This window comes from Aedes aegypti, chromosome 2 (genome assembly GCF_002204515.2).
Source record: "Aedes aegypti strain LVP_AGWG chromosome 2, AaegL5.0 Primary Assembly, whole genome shotgun sequence".
Lineage (NCBI taxonomy): Eukaryota > Metazoa > Arthropoda > Insecta > Diptera > Culicidae > Aedes > Aedes aegypti.
Genome location: NC_035108.1, coordinates 419,429,420 through 419,448,082, shown reverse-complemented (window position 1 = coordinate 419,448,082; position 18,663 = coordinate 419,429,420). Strand labels below are relative to the sequence as shown.

Genomic DNA, 18,663 nt, shown 5'->3' with positions numbered 1-18,663 from the left:
GTCATAAATAATATAATATAATAATAATAATATAATAATAGGAATATATGTTCAAAACATGTATAAACTAAAATTGGACAAAAAATCAGATGGGACTGCCTTGCGATTCACAGCAGTATAGCAATATAGGACTGTGTTTGGAAAACTGGTTTGCTACTGACAAGAAAAGGAATCGCCTATCTCGATACGAGGAGAATTTCTTCCCAGAAATGACCAGGAAATTACATTTCTCTGATCGCAGTACGCAGTCAGTGAGAAATGTAATTTCTGTAGGAAATTTCTTGACCCATTCAGTAAAGAAACTTCTTTACTTTTCTTGAGTGAAACAGCATACTTAGCTTTACACAACACAGTGTTACAGGAAAACATAATCGTTGTTTGAATTGGTCATTTTATTTTGGAAAAATCGTCAACTAATCGAAGTCAATTAATCGATTATCTCGATTATTAAGTGAGTCAGCTATCGATGAAAAATTAATCGATTAGTGAGTCGATTAATCGATTAATCGAAATAATCGATTAATTTGCGACAACCCTAGTCATATCATCAGTTGATGTCATCAAGCCATCATGGACAAAGCTTATTAAAATGAGCCTCGAAAGTGAGAACTTTTGAATGGTAAAAATTGAAACGTTTCTTGTGAAATGTTTCTTATACAAAATAGAGTGTCCGGAATATGAAGATGTCCGTGATATGATTCAAAACGGTATCAAAAAATCTCTTTGAGAGAAAGCCTTCGGATCTAAAGACGCAATCAAAAATGTTTTGAACATATTTTGATGCGCATATATGGGTATAAGATACATGAATTTACTAAAGATCACTGTTTACGCGTTCAACAAACTTTGAACCATTCAAGTTTCAAGTGTCGACATTTTTTTCTTCTAATAATCTCACCAATATAATTCGCCAATATAATATGGTCACTTTCATCAATGAACCGATATTCGTAACAACCCAGCATGTGGCCAAGTCATCCAAAAATGGTCGAACTATTTTTATTTAGACTTGGTTTGCTAAATCATGAAGTAGATTTGTCGCAAGCCATGGACTCGAAATTAAAGTGGTTACTCATTCTTCAAGTGGGATTATTTCAGTACTCCCCGTGATGAATCCAAAATTACGGTAAATTTTTAATCGATGACCGCGGTTTCGGTTGTGATCGACCCTGAAAATTAAACTGAAATTCATTGAAAAACGGATGGGAAATGGGATTTTCCTAAACACCAGCTAATTCAAAACTGCCTACTGACTATTTTGTTCGAGATCAGCGCAGCGAATTGTATAGAGTGACATTTATGCGTAGAAATGCAGTAATGGGACAGTTATGCGTGGCAATTCAACAATGTGACAAATTGGCTTGGCTTGCTTTTCATTGAGTTTCCGAACAAAGTAAATTTTTGGTGAGTGTTTTCTAAAACTATACTTAAAAATAAACTGTTTGATGACAAAAAGTCAAAATGCACAAAAAGTAACATGGGACAATTATGCGTATAACGGCAGTTTAGATGACTTATTCTCTAATTAATTCTTACGTAATCTCAAACATTTGTGGACCTCAAATTCTGGTAGCGTGTAATCATTTAATTCCGTATAGGTATCAACCTTGCAGAGCTGGGAAAAGTTCTGAATTTCACTCTACAGTAGGCAAGCATAGCAAATCACAGTCAGCGGAGCCAGTGAAACTCAGTCGTATCGCTGCTGTAGGCAAAATGCCTTGAAAATAGCAAAACACCCGTTGCTAAGGGCAGCCCAAAACTACTGTAGAAAAATGTTCTTTTTCCCGCTGCATTTCCCGCATTTACAGCCTTCAATGACACTACTGATTTAGAAAATTCATTTTTGCAATTTCTCATCGTAATAGGCTGTTTTTCATCCCGCCAATCTGTCATGAAACGGTTTACTTTCATGCACTGAAGTATGCAGTGCGGGAATAATCATTACGCAACTGAAACCAGTGCTGTAATTATCCATTACGCAACGCTTTCTTATTACGCAACTGCTTTGAGTTGCGTAATGAATCATAACACAATCATATTTCAGAAATTGTACAATAATGATGAATGCATTCCTATATAATTTCTGATACCTTCAAGTGGTCTTCTACGAAATTGCCAAAAATGTTGTACGTAACTCGTTGCAGAACTCGATTTTTGAAGCACTCGTCGTAATTATCCTACTCGGCAAGCCTCCTAGGATAAATTCACGACTCGTGCTGTAAAAATCATCATTCTGCAACTTGTTCCGTCAACTACTAATACCCAACATAGGCTACTTGATGATATTCACAATTTTAAACTACTGTATTAGAAGAACCACGTGATTTTCCCAAAAACTCAAGCCTACTACTATTACCATTCCCAGCTCTGCAACCTTGTTCCAAATCCTCCGAAAGGTCATTGGTTACGCTTGTAGAACTTAAGGCCTGTACTCAAAGAAGGGCTTCTATTATCTTGAACGATAATTAAACTCAAAACTTGGTGGAATATATATTCATGGGCCTATTTGTGTATAAATGTTGTTCATAAATCTTTGAGAAATCACTAATTATGCTCTGGGGGGTGCGAACTGGATATCAACTAGCAGCCAGGCTGCTGTCAAGCACAAATTTTCATCAAACTGGTCCGAGTATGCCTTGAAATGTGCGATCATTATTTCGTCACGCTAAAAACTGTTATACATTTTATGAGACACAGAAACAATCAACTGTTGAGGAAACGTTTTACTTGGACTTATTGATGCATAATATTTTCAGAACTTTAGTGAACATTTTTACTAGCATACGGTCAGAAACTATCTGTTTCAGCTGATTGATTGGACTTATTGCCCTAATCAAATTGCAGAAATCTAGTGTGAAGCATTTTAAGTGTGCCCTGCGCTGCCCATAACTGCATATTTGTAACATTCGACAAAAGTAGGCATTGAGTAAATGGGATACCAAGTTTGCATTTTACTGCAGTATGGGAGGAAACTAAAATTTCAAAAAATCATTAAGAATTCAAAAGAGCTTATTTAAGGCTGAAATTTTGTACAACTCATACCGCATATTGGGTGAATAGTCAAAAAATAATTCTGATAGAAATTTCGTTGCTACTACATTATGAGGCTCATGTATAATCTCAATGTGACTGTTATGCGGTTACAATTGCCAATGTGACAAAACAACTTGGTATTTTTTTCGAATTTTCTAGAACAAACTCACAGATTTTAGTAAGTTGATCGAAAGTATTCATCATTTGATGACTCTCCCCGGTATTAACTCCAATTTGTCAAAAATGTCGAATGTGACTTTTATGCAGTTATGGGCAGTGCGATACAAGCAAACAAACAACGGTTTGCACTGGTAGAAAAATTTGAATTGAAACGACCAAAATGTTCGAGACCGCACCCCTCAGATTATGTTTAAAGATCTGAAGGCCTGGTTCCCACGGATTTCATTGCTTATCTAAATTATCTTTGCAAATACAGCTGACATAGATTCTTCTTCTTCTTCTTCTTCTTCTTCTTCTTCTTCTTCTTCTTCTTCTTCTTCTTCTTCTTCTTCTTCTTCTTCTTCTTCTTCTTCTTCTTCTTCTTCTTCTTCTTCTTCTTCTTCTTCTTCTTCTTCTTCTTCTTCTTCTTCTTCTTCTTCTTCTTCTTCTTCTTCTTCTTCTTCTTCTTCTTCTTCTTCTTCTTCTTCTTGAAATTACGTCCTTAACGGGACAGAGTCTGCTTAGTGTCCAATGAGCACTTCCATAGTTATCAACTGAGAGCTTTCTTTGCCAAATTTGCCATTTTCGCAATCGTGTATCGTGTAGCAGGTACGATGATACTCTATGTCCAGGGAAGTCAAGGAAATTTCCATTACGAAAAGATCCTGAACCGACCGGAAATCGTACACAGAAACCTTCAGCATGGCTTTGCTTTGTAGCCATGGACTCTAACCACTCGGCTAAGGAAGGCCTCTTAGACATAGCAGTTGACATAGTAGACTTTGTCAAACAAGTCTTGTTTGTAGACTTGTTAATATTTATTTAATAAATTACTTACAGAATGAATTTTGCGGACTTGAATTGCATTTAATTCAATTTACGAAATGATTCAATCAACGAAAAAATCTTTTCGTAAAAGAGGTTTGGGTGTACCCTACTAAACATTCAATCTTTTGTTTCCAAACCGTTTTCAAATCAACAAAGAAAATATTTTGAAACAAAAACACACCATTTAGTGAAAAGTGTTCATCACGCTCGATGAGAGCTCCATCCATCAAGCGAATCGATTCTTTTCGACCCCGGACCCGACTTTGCCCGAAATCAAAGCGATCGAGCAAAGATGAGATACTTGGTGCTTTATTTCCTTCGTAAGCAGCTTACGATCTTATTGCTCCTCCCTCCTTAGATTCTGATTCCCGAAGTACACCAATGCAGAAGAATGCCAACGCGCTGATGACAAATTCTGCTCTATACCTTCCGAGAGTGAGCATTCACTGGAGCGCACAAAGGTGAGCTCAAACTCAAAGATGAAATACCTTTATCGAAGTGAAAAAAAAAATCAATAGCAGTCAGAAGCACTGTGGTCCGCATTTTAAAAATCATGGCGAAAATTACGCGTTCCCAATATTTCACTATTTTTAATTATGAAAAGTGTTTAGGATCATTATTAAGGGTTGATGACCCTATTTAGGGGCCTCAGTAGCCAAGTGGTTACAAAGCAACGCCACGTTGAAGTTATCTGGGTTCGATTCCCGGTCGGTCCAGGATCTGTTCGTAATGGAAACTTCCTTGACTTCCCTGGGTATAGAGTATCATCGTACCAGCCACACGATATACGAATGCGAAAATGGCAACTTTGGCAAAGAAAGCGCTCAGTTAAAAACTGTGGAAGTGTTCATAAGAACATTAAGCTGAAAAGCAGGCTCTGTCCCAGTGAGGTCGTAATGCAAATGAGAAAAAGAAGCAAGTGGATTCTTCTCTAATGGATTTTCTTTTTTTTTTAAGAGAAACTGTGATTATTTGGCATACCCACAATTATAACTGGTAATTTAATAAGGTTACAGTCTAATACAAATAAATTAGCAGCAAAAAACGCCAAATCAAGATCAGGATGAGTTATCGACCAAATACAATTAAACTGAAACCCAAATTAACTCAAGGTTCGGTAGATTTGACACAAATTTTAAAGTTTATTTTGACATATGCAGCTGTAAAGAGTCCAAACATAATGAAAAATTTTTGCTTTTATATTCAATATGTGTTCTTAATTGTAGATGGATGTTTTAATTTGTTTTTTTTTTAAGTCAAAATTATATTCATAAATTCGGTTTTGGCCAGCTCTTAGAAAAACTGCCCCACTGTGAGGCGGAGATTTTCCAGTGCGGTCGCTGTACTTCTTAGGAATGTTTGCTTTTAGCTTGCACTTTTCGACGTCCTTTCGATTTTGTTGGAATGGATGGGAGAGCTGGGAGGCTGACTGAAGTGACTTTAAGATATTGGCACGGGAACGTTGCAAAAGAGAGCAAAGTGAAATCACCAATCGACTGGTTGCTTGTGACAACGTGAATCGAACAAGATTTTTATTGGATTGAATCCAAAGTTTCGGAAGCTACAATTCTGCAAGCAGCCTAAGCTGACTTAAGCCGGTTTGAAAACAGTAACAGTGAGCCAGCTTGATGCTTGTTTATGTGATTTAAGAGAAAATAAGCTATTTATGATTAAGTATAAAAATAAAGAGAATATTTTGAGTATAAAAGTTAAAAAATGGGAAATTTCTGATGGAATCCTGAACTGGATTTCGATGGAAACCGGAATCCTGAAAATTCTGATGGTATCGTGAACAAGACTCTTATGGAATCCTGAACAAGATTCCGATGGAATTATTAACAGGATTCTGATGGAATTCTGAACAGGATTCTAACGGAATCCTGAACAGGATTCTGATGGAATCCTGAACAAGATTCTTATGGAATACTGAACAAGATTCTGATGGAATCCTGAACAGGATTCTGATGGAATCCTGAACAGAGTTCTAATGAAATCCTGAACAGGATTCTAATGGAATTCTGAACAGGATTCTGGTGGAATTCTGAACAGGATTCTGGTGGAATTCTGAGAAGGGCTCTGACGTAATCCTGAAAGAGGCTCTGACGGAATCCTAAACAGGATTCTAATGGAATCCCGAACAGGATTCTGATGGAATGCTTAACAGGGCTCTGACGGAATCCGAAAAAGATTCTGACGAAATCCTTATTCTAACGGAATCTTGAACAGGATTCTGATGGAATCCTGAACAGGATTCTGATGGAATCCTGAACAGGATTCTGATGGAATCCTGAACAGGTTTCAAATGGAATCTTGAACAGGATTCTGATGAAATGCTTAACAGGGCTCTGACGGAATTCGAACAGGATTCTGACGGAATCCTGAACAGGATTTTGACGGAATCCAAACAGGATTTTGACGGATTCAAGAACAGGATTCTATTGGAATTCCGAGCAGGATTATGATGAAATCCTAAACAGGGCTCTGATGGAATCCTGAAAGAGGATCTGACGGAATCTTGAACAGGAGTCTGACGCCTTGTGTTCTCCATTTCATACTATAAAATCCAAAATTTAGCGAAGGATTCTTGCGCATTTCCTATTTTTTTTTCTTTAAAAATATCCCGGTTCCTCGACAAAGCGATTTTAAAAATGATAGCAATATTTTAACTGCATTTTCCAATTAGTTGTGTGCTTTAACTTAAACCCTACGATCCAGAACATTACGTCCAATTTTTAGTTTTCTTTTTCAAATAAAAGTACAACCACAATAGACAAGAAAAATGAAAAAAATGGTCACTTTCATAAACATTGAAATAACTGTGAGATTTTTTCCCCCATCCAGAAGCGCTCATATCGTTCTAACTTTATTTTATGAGCCCCGAGGAATTCACCAACGCTCTTACTCATGGAACCGACTACTGAACACCAAAAGCGCGGGTGCGGGTGTCTGGCAAACGAAAATGTATATATTAACAACCACCATCACGAGAATGAAACAACTTTTGCCCTCGGACCTAGACACGAGAAAAAAAAAACTTTCCCAGAAAGAATCGCGAAAAGGATGAAATTCTTAGAAAACCAAGCATGTGGAAGGTTTTCTTCCGTTTGCACCCATTTTGGGCAACAATGGATTCGGAAAGCTGGGGCAAATACTGAAGAAACTGGACCATTCGGATGTATCTCGCTTGGATGTGAAGCAAAAAGTTTGGGACCGACAGCCCAGACTCCAGAGCAACGATATGAGAATGGTGGTGGTATTAACAAATTCTATACAATGGGTTCGCAAGTACGCTGTATTAGTTTAGAGTCCAGATCTGTAAAATGGGAAGCAGCTGTTGCCATAAAATTGACAGCCAATTTATATCTAAAATTTATTTTACCACAAAATCTGTTTCAATGTTTTTTAATTAGAAGAGATAGAATAATTCCCTAGGGATTATTTGAGGGGACTGGTCTGTAGGTTAGATCACCTTGACATTTTCTACATCTTGAATGAAAGCCTCTTATGATTTTACAACGTTTGAATTGCAGTGAATGAAATTATTGCAAAAATGTTACGAAAATTGTTGTTTGTTTTCAAACAAACAAAACATTTGTATCCATTTTTATTGCGAAAAGCAGATTTCGTGAACAGCTACAATTGTCGAAAATTAGATTGACGATTGGTGAAAATCGTGCATTTCATTTTCGCTAAACCAACTTTAACGACTCTAAACTTATCGATATATACAAGGTAAATAATAAAAAAAGTTGCTGCCGACGGGATTCGAACCTATGTACATTCCCTTAAGGTCGCTTAGATCTGGGGGAGCCTTTAAACGTTAACATAGCGCTCGCACCATAACCACACTGACACTTATTCATGGATTAAAACAATTGTGTATGTTAAAGCACCACGTATATTTAATAATCAAATAATATCTTCAAGAAATGAATATGAATTCCCTAGAATAATTTATTTAAAGTTCAAAAAGATTTCGATACAACGGAGTCGTATCCGCTCTGCAGCAGCTGAGATCTGTGAGCGGGTTGCTAGTCATGATTAAAGCGTAATCAAATAATCATTAGCAGCTCACTTCAACATTTCTTATCTTCATCTCCAGTGGCAGCTGGAGCAGATGATGATCCTTGCAGCACGAACAGAGCGTTGGCAAATCTTCATTGTTGCTTTTTAATTAACCTTGCTTTCCGGTTACGGTTACCTACGTAGTACTTTCAGATTCAAACTCAGCCATGCAACTACGGAGCACACTGCCCGGAAGCAAATGCAACTCTTAGAAGAGTTTCTTTAAGAACTCGAAAAGGCTTTCCGTACCACCGCACTTGTCCCCTCGGAGCGGAATAACAAGACGCTTCTTTACTAAAACACAAAATCAACAGAAGCTGCGGCAGCAGTTGAATGGCGCGGCGTTCTTTGCAATAGCGAACGTGGAGCTGTTCTGTGGAACCACATCTCGTAGAGGCATCCAACGGGAAAGAAGCAAATCATTGAACCTTTTCATATTTCTATTTCGTTAGTGTTCCGGAATAACGACAGACGCTCAACCGCATCTATCATAGGCGGCGCTAGGCGGATACGATGTTATAAATCTTGAACAAATTAAATTTTAATCTCCCCACCTCGATGAAAATTGTGCTTTTCGTATGCATTTCGTGGAAACAAAGTGTAGCACGGAGCTACTACGTTTTTTTTTTTTCAACCTTCCCAGAGCGATCCGTTTCATCAAAATGTAATGTAGTTAAAAAAGAAGCAACTTTTATACTTCGACATTTTATCAAAGTATTAAATTTTTGAGAGTTTTATTCAGTATTTATTACTTGACGTTTCGTTTCTTTTAAAAAACATCCAAACAAAAATCTTCCGAGAAGTTTGACTGAGAGCTGGGTCATTAGCCTGAAGTGCATTATGGCGAATGGATCATTAGGCGGTACGTGCCTTTGGGCCGGGTGAGTGGAAAACGAAGAAAGAATTATATATAATTAAGATGACACGGGAGACCGTGTTATATTCCCTATCTTTTGTCTCACTCTAACAATTATCATCAAAACTTTGCAGATGCAAATCTCGAGTTTTAGTGAACCGATGAAGCTGAAAATGGAATGGGTTGTGCACTACATATATAAAATTATATAATACAATTTTTCTTATAGGGGCCCAGATAGCCGTAGCAATAAACGCGCAGCTATTCAGCAAGACCAAGCTGAGGGTCGTGGGTTAGAATCCCACCGGACGAGGATCTTTTCGGGTTGGAAATTTTCTCGACTTCCCAGGGCATAGAGTATCTTCGTACCTGCCACACGATATACGCATGCAAAAATGGTCATTGGTCAACACTAAGCAGAGAAGCAGGCTCTGTCCCAGTGGGGAAGTAATGCCAGAAAGAAGAAGAATATTTTTTCACATCGATACATGGAGTGATACTTGAGATTTGCTTCTTCAAATGGATAGAGTGATAATAATGACGTCCCGTGCTTTAAAAAGTAAAATCTCTGATTCTTAACAACTTTTGAAAGTTTCGGCCTAATAATCCCTTTGGCGTAATGATCTATTCGGGCTCATGACCTGACACCGTGTTTTAGTATTATCTCAAGATTCAATTTCACTAAGAAAAAATCTTCAGAAAATCCTGGAAATCCCACAAGAAATAATCCTTTGAACGCATATTTGGGTCCCTATGTAGAACCATAGATGGTGTTATATTGAGAAATTCCAGCTTAAACCATAAGCATAAGCATTGATGACCGTACGTTCGTAGTTACTCCATGACTGGCCGGTGACGTCCTTATGGTATGAAAAATTCCAGCTTTAACAAACACTTGAATTTCCTTAGGTACATGTCAAGTCAAAGCTTTCAAAGAATCCTGTAAGAATACTTCAAAATATTCAAAAGAATACATGATAGAGTAAGGTGGGGCAAAAGTTCGACCTTAGTGGTATAATCAAAGTTTCCAGGAAAACAATAGCAGTTAAAACAAAACAAATACCATACAGTGAACCTTCAACATATTGGCTATAATTTTGCGGAACAAACTTGTGTCAAAATATTTACCCATTTTTAGTTATAACAGTTTCAAAATTGATTGTCTTATTCGAACTTTTGCCCCACCGGTGGGGCAAGAGTTCGAATCTAGTGTGGGGCAAAAGTTCGCTGGCTAAAACACAAAATATTGATCCTTTTATGACAGGCATACTTTACACCAGCCGTAAACTTAAGTTTGACGAAAATACACACTAAATTTTCATCAAAAAGTTGCCCAAAACCGGGTTAATTGTAATATACTCAAAAAAAGCAGTTTTTCACAAAACTAAGTGGAAATGTAAAATTTTGGTGACAGTTTTCACACGATCAGACAAATTTTACTAAATTTGAAGATAATATGTGGATTTTAGGCAATTTTCAAATTTTTCCGTGATTTTATACATGGGTCGAACTTTTGCCCCACTATGCGCCAAAAATTGTTTTCAAGCATTTATGCAAAAACTAATACACCTCAAAGCAAGATAGGCCTAGAAACGCCCTTACATAAAATATTGAAAAAGATTTTATCTTCAATTGGTTCCATGCAACGAAAGTTTGACCAAAAATTACAATATTTACGTCGAAAAACAACATATAGCCATAACTTTTTCAAATCTCAATCGATTTTAATGATATTTGGATTGAAAGTCTCTTACTTGAATAGCATTCGAACCACCATGACATTTAAAAGATTTGTTTTGAATTGAGCTGGAAATCTTAAAAAGAAACTCTTACCCCACTCGAACTTTTGCCCCACTTTACTCTATATTTTTTTAAATTTCCAGAATCTCCTATAAGTTCTTCAAATTTAATGCGTTGTACATTGGGGTACGGCTTTTTTTATTTCGCAAAAAGTGTCTGCTCCATCAGTTTTCTGGATATTTGAAGTTTTATTTTATTTTCTAAAGTTGGTGTACCTTTTTGAAAATCCTCAAGCTAGTTCAAGTTTATTCAAGTTCGTTTGTTCCGAGATGTGATGTATCAGCCATTCTATTATGCAGCCCACCACTAAGAACTACCCCTACACGGATTGTTAGCGCGCTTGTAATCCCCCTCGAACGGTTCCGAGACGACGGAAAGCTTCAGCTAAGAATATTAGGTTCCGGTGAGTTCGTTTCAATTGGTTTTGTGAGTGCTCGAGGACTATTGATGAATGTTTGTTTGTTTCGATGAACTCAGAAGCGGCAAGCTGCACAATCAGTTGTCTGTTGCTTCTGAGTGTTTCAAAAACTATGCATGAGTTATTTTTATGAGTACTACATTACCAAAAGTTGTTCACTGGAAAAATAATTCCTGTTAGTCTTGCAGTGCTGGTCTAAGGAAGCTTCCATTTATTTTATAACGTTGAAATTGTCAATTTATGAGTTCCTCCCGTTCTATCATAACCCTTTTTTTTAATTCAAATTATTGTATGAGCCATAACGCTTCTAGAGCGATACGTAACTTGTGGATGGCGCCTACAATTTTAAACTATAAGTAAATGTTTATGATAAAAGTTTACTTTCAAATTGTGTGCATTTACATTCGAAAAGGTTCATTTTTTATTATTCTTGTACCGCAACGTTTGCGGAAGGATGTTCTTTATTTCAAATACATGTATCGCAGCTAGCTGCAAACCGTAGGGAGTCAGGTAGTTAGTTTTCTTTTGATTTCATTGAAGGCGCTTAAGCCTAGGCTCTAGAGCCAGGACATACGGGGAAAAAACCTATATCCCACCCCAGGAAAAGGACTGCAAACAACAATGGAGTGCGCAATAACTTTCTTAGCAACGCCACTACCAACGATTTTGCCCATCTCCCTTTATGGAACGGTTGTCCTCGTTTCTCCTTCGTAAAACTTCAAAATATTTCGTCTATCATGTTATTCATTCGTGAATAATCTGATCACCGTATTTTTTTCAAACCACAAGTTAGAAGCACAAGCACTGTTGGCCTAGCCGTTTTTGTATTTGTATCAAATCATTGATATGCTGCAAGTATTATTGCTGACAAGAAAAAATTGCAAACAATTTCAGTGTTTCCAGGATGCTTTTCAATATTGGATATTCAAAATTAGATTAGGCATCATTCCGTTCAAAATTAAATTCATAAGAATTAGAACATCAAATTTGTCTAAAACTGAAGCTAGTCCTTGTTGAAAGAAGTTTTCTCCAAATTTTTCCTCTTTCTACTAAAGTAATATTCTTGTTTGACACTTCACGAGCACTTAACCGAGCACAAATCTATTTAGATGCTTTGGAAGCTAATTCAATTGTTTTTAAACTGTGTATGCGACGTATTTAATAAAAAAAAACGTTTTGAATTTGTTATTTAACAAAAATTGCCTAAAAATAAAAAAAACATTTTTTTTTTCTAATTCTTTTTGACCACTGCGTCCATTATTTTGGAATATTTTGGCATGTTAAAAGTAAATTTTTAAGCTGAACTAGTTTCTCTTATTTTATAATTCTTCAAAACGGTCTTAGCAGCAATTTCCAATTAAACGTACAACAAAAATGTTTTTTTCCATTTCAAAAATATATCGAGTATTCAACTTGTATTTATAAAAAATGTTTTATAAACTTTGGGTAAATGCGTAAGTCGTGCCTACTATGGGCTTCAGAAGAAACTGCGGTTAAAAAAGATTTACTCCCGCACCAAATGCACGATGTACAAAACGCTCATAAGACCGGTAGTCCTCTATGGGCATGACGCGTGGACTATGCTCGAGGAGGACTTGCAAGCTCTTGAGGTTTTCGAACGCCGAGTGCTAATGACGATCTTCAGCGGCGTGCCGGAGAACGGCGTGTGGCGGCGAAGGATGAACCACGAGCTCGCTCAACTCTACGGCGAACCCAGTATCGTGAAGGTAGCTAAAGCTGGAAGGATACGCTGGGCAGGGCATGTTGCAAGAATGCCGGACAACAACCCTGGAAAGATGGTGTTCGCTACGAATCCGGTCGGAACAAGAAGGCGTGGGGCGCAGTGAGCTAGGTGGATTGACCAGGTACACCAGGACCTGGAGAGCGTGGGTCACAGTCGAGGATGGAGAGTAGCGTTGGGCAAATTTGTCCAGAACATCGATGTTACTGAATCGATTTACATTTGAACTGCCGAATCGATTCACCGATTTAATCGAATTCTTTGAATCGATGATTTCGAATCGATTCAAATCGGATGAAAATTGACATTTATAAAACTTGAAATGAGACTAAATGCATTTGCATTCGATTTCAACATCTTTCAATCAGTGGCGTAGCTAGGGTTTTGGGGCCCGGTGCGGAGCCAATTTTGGGGGCCCTTCAAAATAGGAGTATCTGCCAATTTACTAGTCATGGCAAAGTGTCTGAAAAAACTTTTGAGACCTCATACCTGTAAAAAAGATCAAATGGAGACTGAACAGGAACCACGTTTCAATAACGATTATTCTAGTAAAGTAACCAGACAACTCTCAAAGCGTCTTCTAAAGATTCTATGGGATTTAATGATTTTCTTCAGACATGTATTATTCATGTTTTATGGCTGTAGCGCTTCGATGCTTACTGTTTTCAAAGTGGCTAGCTCAACTTTTCACCACCTAAATAAAATTTCAATCTTGTCGCTCCCTTGTGACGCCTATGCACCTATTCGTTTCCATCATTTGCTTCTATAGACTCCCTTTTCCTTTGAGTCGCATGACCGCTACAGCCATAAAACACAAATAATACAAAACAATCACGGTCGAAACCTTCTCCTATGTATATTTCTTCAGACATTTCATCAGAATGTTATTTTTGACAATTAATTTGAAGATTTCTTCAGGATTGTTTCTCAAGTCATTCCTCCAAAATTTTCGTTCGATGTACCTTGAATATTTCAACCAGAACATCGATACAGAACAAGGTATCGACGCGTGAGTGTATTATTTTTTTTTGTTATGGCTATATCGGTCATGCGACTCAAAGGTAAAGGGAGTCTGCCTGAGTTGGTAGCAAAGCCTTCAGCTTTTAGCCAACCCTTCTCCAATAGAGATGTTAGGCAAAGTACAGGACGCTTCGATGCATACTTATTCTTCAATGGCTTGCTCCATTTTCACCACCTAATAAAATTTCAATGTTGTCACTCCCCTGTGACGCCCATCCGCCTATTCATTTCATCATTTGCAAAAATCTTCTGCAGACTCCCTTTACCTTTGAGTCGCATGACCGATATAGTCATAACAAAATAAAATTCAACCAGAACTTTTTCCAAAGATATCTTTAGATTTCTTCCCTATGTTACTCTCAGAAAATTTGCCTAAGAAGTTGACAAAGTTTTTTTTTGTAACATTTTTATAGTAATTTGTCAAAAAATTGCGAAGATTTTTTTTCAAAAATTATTGAATGAAGTTCCCGAAAAATATCTATGAGATATTTCCAAATGAAATTCTAAAAATATCTGTGATAGAACACATAAATTCCTACAAGCGAGAAGCCTTTGAAAGGTCCCTGGTTCTTTTCTGAACTGTGGAGAAAATCTTGAATAGATCTTCAGAGAAACTAATAAAAATAATTATTTGAAAACTGATCAAACCAATATTTCCTTGTAGAAATCCCTGAAAAATCCTAAATGGAGCTCTTGTGGGAACTACTGGAATAATTGCTTTAGCATTTTTTGGTTTTCAATTCTGAATAATTTTTACAAAGTATTTCAAATAAGCTTTGAAAAAACTATGAGGAATCTCTGGTTTAATTTATTGCGGAAGAAGAATTCGTTATAGATGTTGGGGAAATACTGGAAGAATTTATGGATCAATTCCTAAGATAATAATAATAAACGAGTCTCACCACTCCCTGAAAAAGGATCATTGTTATTTTCATAAAAAAAACTATAGATATATCTTCAAGGTATCTCAGTATAAAATCTGGAGATATGATTACGAAAATTTCCAAAGAAATCTTGTAAAAATTTCCGCGCGAATTTTCGTTATAACTTTATAAATTTCTCTTAGCCGTTATAACCGTTATAAATTTCTCTTAGCATATCTTAAGAAATCATTAAAAGAATTTTAAGACAAATTCGTGAGAGAATTGCTTGGTGCATCTTTATAACAACTTCTGGAGGAAATTATCGTACGTTCTCTTGAAGAAAGCTCTGAATCAGTCTCTAGATGAATTCCTAAAGATGAAAATTTATGAACCTGTGGAGTAGTCGCGTAGAAATCTCTGGAGCCTCAAGAATTTACATCAAGATTCATTGCAATGCGAAAAGAAGAAAAAGGGACGTTGGATTCTGTTTTTCGCAAGAAAGAGACTTAAGATACCTTTGTTCGTGCTTTCGAAATATGTTTTGGTACTTTTTAAGAATGTATAACACATTGTTTACGAATATTCATTTCGGCTTGGTTCATTATATGGCGCATAATATGTTTTCAAACCAGTTGATCACTTCCTGATGCTCAAGTTGTAGAGGGCCCCCTGATGATTAAAAGTACAATGTATTTTTGAATCCAAAACCACGATGTCCCGTTAAAAATTACTGTTCTATAGCGTTAAAACAAACAAATTAAGAGAATCGATTCACCCGATTTAAGGTGCTCCAAAAATCGATTAATCGGAGAGCAAACATCGAATTTTGGAACATCGATCCTAAATCGCCCAACACTAGCCATAAAATTATTCCAGCTCTACACTAGGGCGGTTCAAAATTTAAAAATGTTTGAAAATCCAATCTCCCATATGTTCCTTACCATCTTTATCATAAAAAAAGTCTTCTTTGAAATGTTCAGCTTTCTAGGTGGGGATTTAAAGGTGGCTCAAAGACAATCTAGGTTTATATGGAAATTTCTTGTCTCTTCAGCAACATCCTCTATTAAGGTTTGAAGAATGAGTTTTCAGTATGGGATGATAAGTATCTGCTTACATTACAGTACTAGCGTGTTTTCTCAAAATTTCTTCATAGTAATTTCTATATAAACCAACATTGTCTTTGGGCCACCTTTAAGGTGAAAATGAATCGAAGCTAAACCTCAAATTTTTAAGAGTACAAATCTGGAGAACCGAGCACTCGTTTGAGCTGAAAACTTAATCGAATGGTCACCACCAGCTAGTGACCAATCGATTAAGTTTTTAGCTTAAACGGATGTGGCTAAAGAACTCAGGAATATTCCTGTGGCCGGAGTTATTCCGGTGGGTCACTCGGGTCATCTCGGGTAAAAAATGGCGTTTCCATAAGCTTGGCTCAGACTTGACTCAGTAACCCATCGGAATAACTCAAGCTACAAGAACATTCCAGAGATTCTTTGGCCACTTCTAGAAACTAGGCACGGATATTTCGACAAAGAAATTGAAATCTATTAAGTACTCCCTGAGCGTTGAGAGTTTAGTTTTTTTCTTCACTCAGGCCTATACGGGTTACAAACCATATATATACAACTTCCCAGACTTTTGAATTCTTAGACCATTGAGTCCTTGTAGGATCAAGAACTTCGATACTTATCCATACTAGAGTCTATGCCATAATAAAAACCATTATAAGATTGGTTTTACACCAGTAGATGGAAGGTATTTATTCCAGAGATTTTTGGATGAGCTAGAACATCTGTTATAAACTTTAAGTTTTCAAAACGGAAATCTTGACAAAACAAACGATTCTTCAAATTATAACAATCTTCTAGGGCCCAGAATTGCGGGACATTCCTCTACTCATATTGCTCTAATTACTCATGTATATGCCCAAACCTAAGGAAATTTTTGGAAGACCTTAACTTGCTCACATTTTAATCTGATTAGAAACCATATAAATCAAATACATGCTTAGGTAACTGTAAAATCTTAATTTCTTCCAAGTAGACTCTAAGAGATAAAACCTCATGTACACTCTGAGTAAATTTATGAACCAATTCAATTCACGAACCCCCGAAAATGAGGCTACAGTTTATATATTTTTTTGTTTTTGTGGACTTAAGGCATACATTTTAAGGCTTTTCCATGTAATATAATCGAAAAAAACATTCATCTTCCCTAAAACCTATAACTTGTTTCTGCTACAGCCTTTCAGTGATTTTTCATATTCATACCAACCAGCCTGCGAGCTTATCCCCCAGTCTGAAGAGTACACACTTTCCCCTTATGTTTTTTTTCGCAGAATCCATCCGAACTAATCTTTATGCATCGAAATAATGGTTTCTTTCCTCACCTTGAGTTATTCATTCGTTCCATTAATCCATTTACAGCTGCCCGGTCGCACGCAAATTACGGCCCGAAGTTCACTCATTCGCACCAGCCAACAGGTGCTTTAAATCTTCACACCTTCCGACCGACGATGGTTCAGCACTAATGGGATAATGGATCCATTCTCACTTGGACAGCATTTTTCTTCGGCACTCTTAATTATGGGCAGCACATTCCCCCAAAGCCTCACCGAGAAGCACCATCACTCAACACATCCCCATCAAGGCAATTGTAATCCGCCTTCTCAAGCACGATGCTGGTCAATGATCCAAATACACTATCGTCGTAAATCTTCCTCGTAAGCCTGCAACTAAATTCACTTTCACCCTTCTATGCCCGACGCCAAAGTTAATTTAATTCACAATTGCTAATTGACCACTTGGGAACAGCACTTTAGCACTTACAGCCTTCGGCACGAGCCTACATATCTGTCCCGAGGACAACCGGGGGGGAAATGTCTATCCTCAGGAGACACCCACTACAAGGATACAAGAGAACAGTAGTTTCAGGGGAGACTCTTTTTACTGCACGACCGGATCCACGCGAGCTTCGAACAAAACTGATCCTTCTGCGGAGGTTTTATCTCGACCAAAGGCCCAGCATCCGGAAGAGTCGTGGCAGTGAATTTTCGAAATTGGCACTAAGGGTATGCGATATGCGTTTTTTCTCTTCAAGTTGATTCGAAGTGAAAGGATACATCTAATCTTTACCTGACAAAGTGAGTTTTTTCGTATTTTCACGTAGCTTTTTTACATAGTTCGTGAATTGAGTTGAAACGATTAAATGAGAAGCTAGGAATGATAAATATTGCGGAAATAATGTGATTTATTTCAAAGTTATGGTTTAGTTATTAAGGGATTTTTAATTGAAATATGCTAAGAAATGTTTAAACTGCGAATTTTGTAAAGACAATGAAACTTCTAAATCATAACTTCCGGTTTAACTATTTGTTTGGTTATAAGATCTAGTACAATATATTATTAATCTGGCAGATTTGCTGAGTATTTTTCTTATAATTTCCTGGAATAAAGGGTCATGAACTCGACGTGATTTCCAACTAATATGTAATTAAATAATTGATGCAATACATGCTCATAGTAATTTAATGAAACAAACTTCATAAAATATTGATGTTATGAATGTGAAAAACTATTTGTACAAAATTTGGGTGAACTTTGAAATTTTGGAGTTATAAATCTACGAGGATAATAAGGTATCAATTAGAGAATTTCGACAATATTTTTGACGGTGCGGATTTGGAAAATATTACGGAAGGTATTTCCTTTCGAACGGTATTTGAGTGATTTGAGTCTTTCGGAACATCGCATACCCTCATTTCGCACAAGTTCGGCTGGTGGTGATTGAAAATGAACACGCGCACTCCGTTGCATCCAACCACCCAACATCTTTTGGTCCGACCGACGCGACGACGACGATCGGGTTCACCCACGTGCTA

The 18,663-nt window shown here is 37.1% G+C and overlaps 1 protein-coding gene across 2 annotated transcripts in view; it reads right to left on the bottom strand.

Annotated features, from left to right (window-relative positions):
• LOC110677026 (potassium voltage-gated channel protein Shaw-like) overlaps positions 1 to 17,748 on the bottom strand; it is a 319,054-nt gene extending 301,306 nt beyond the window's left edge. For both annotated transcript variants that reach the window (XM_021847454.1, XM_021847452.1), the window contains exon 1: positions 17,173 to 17,748. The gene's annotated coding sequence lies outside the window, so the exon portion shown is untranslated. The remainder of the gene's footprint in view (positions 1 to 17,172) is intronic.
• Positions 17,749 to 18,663: the final 915 nt, after the last annotated feature.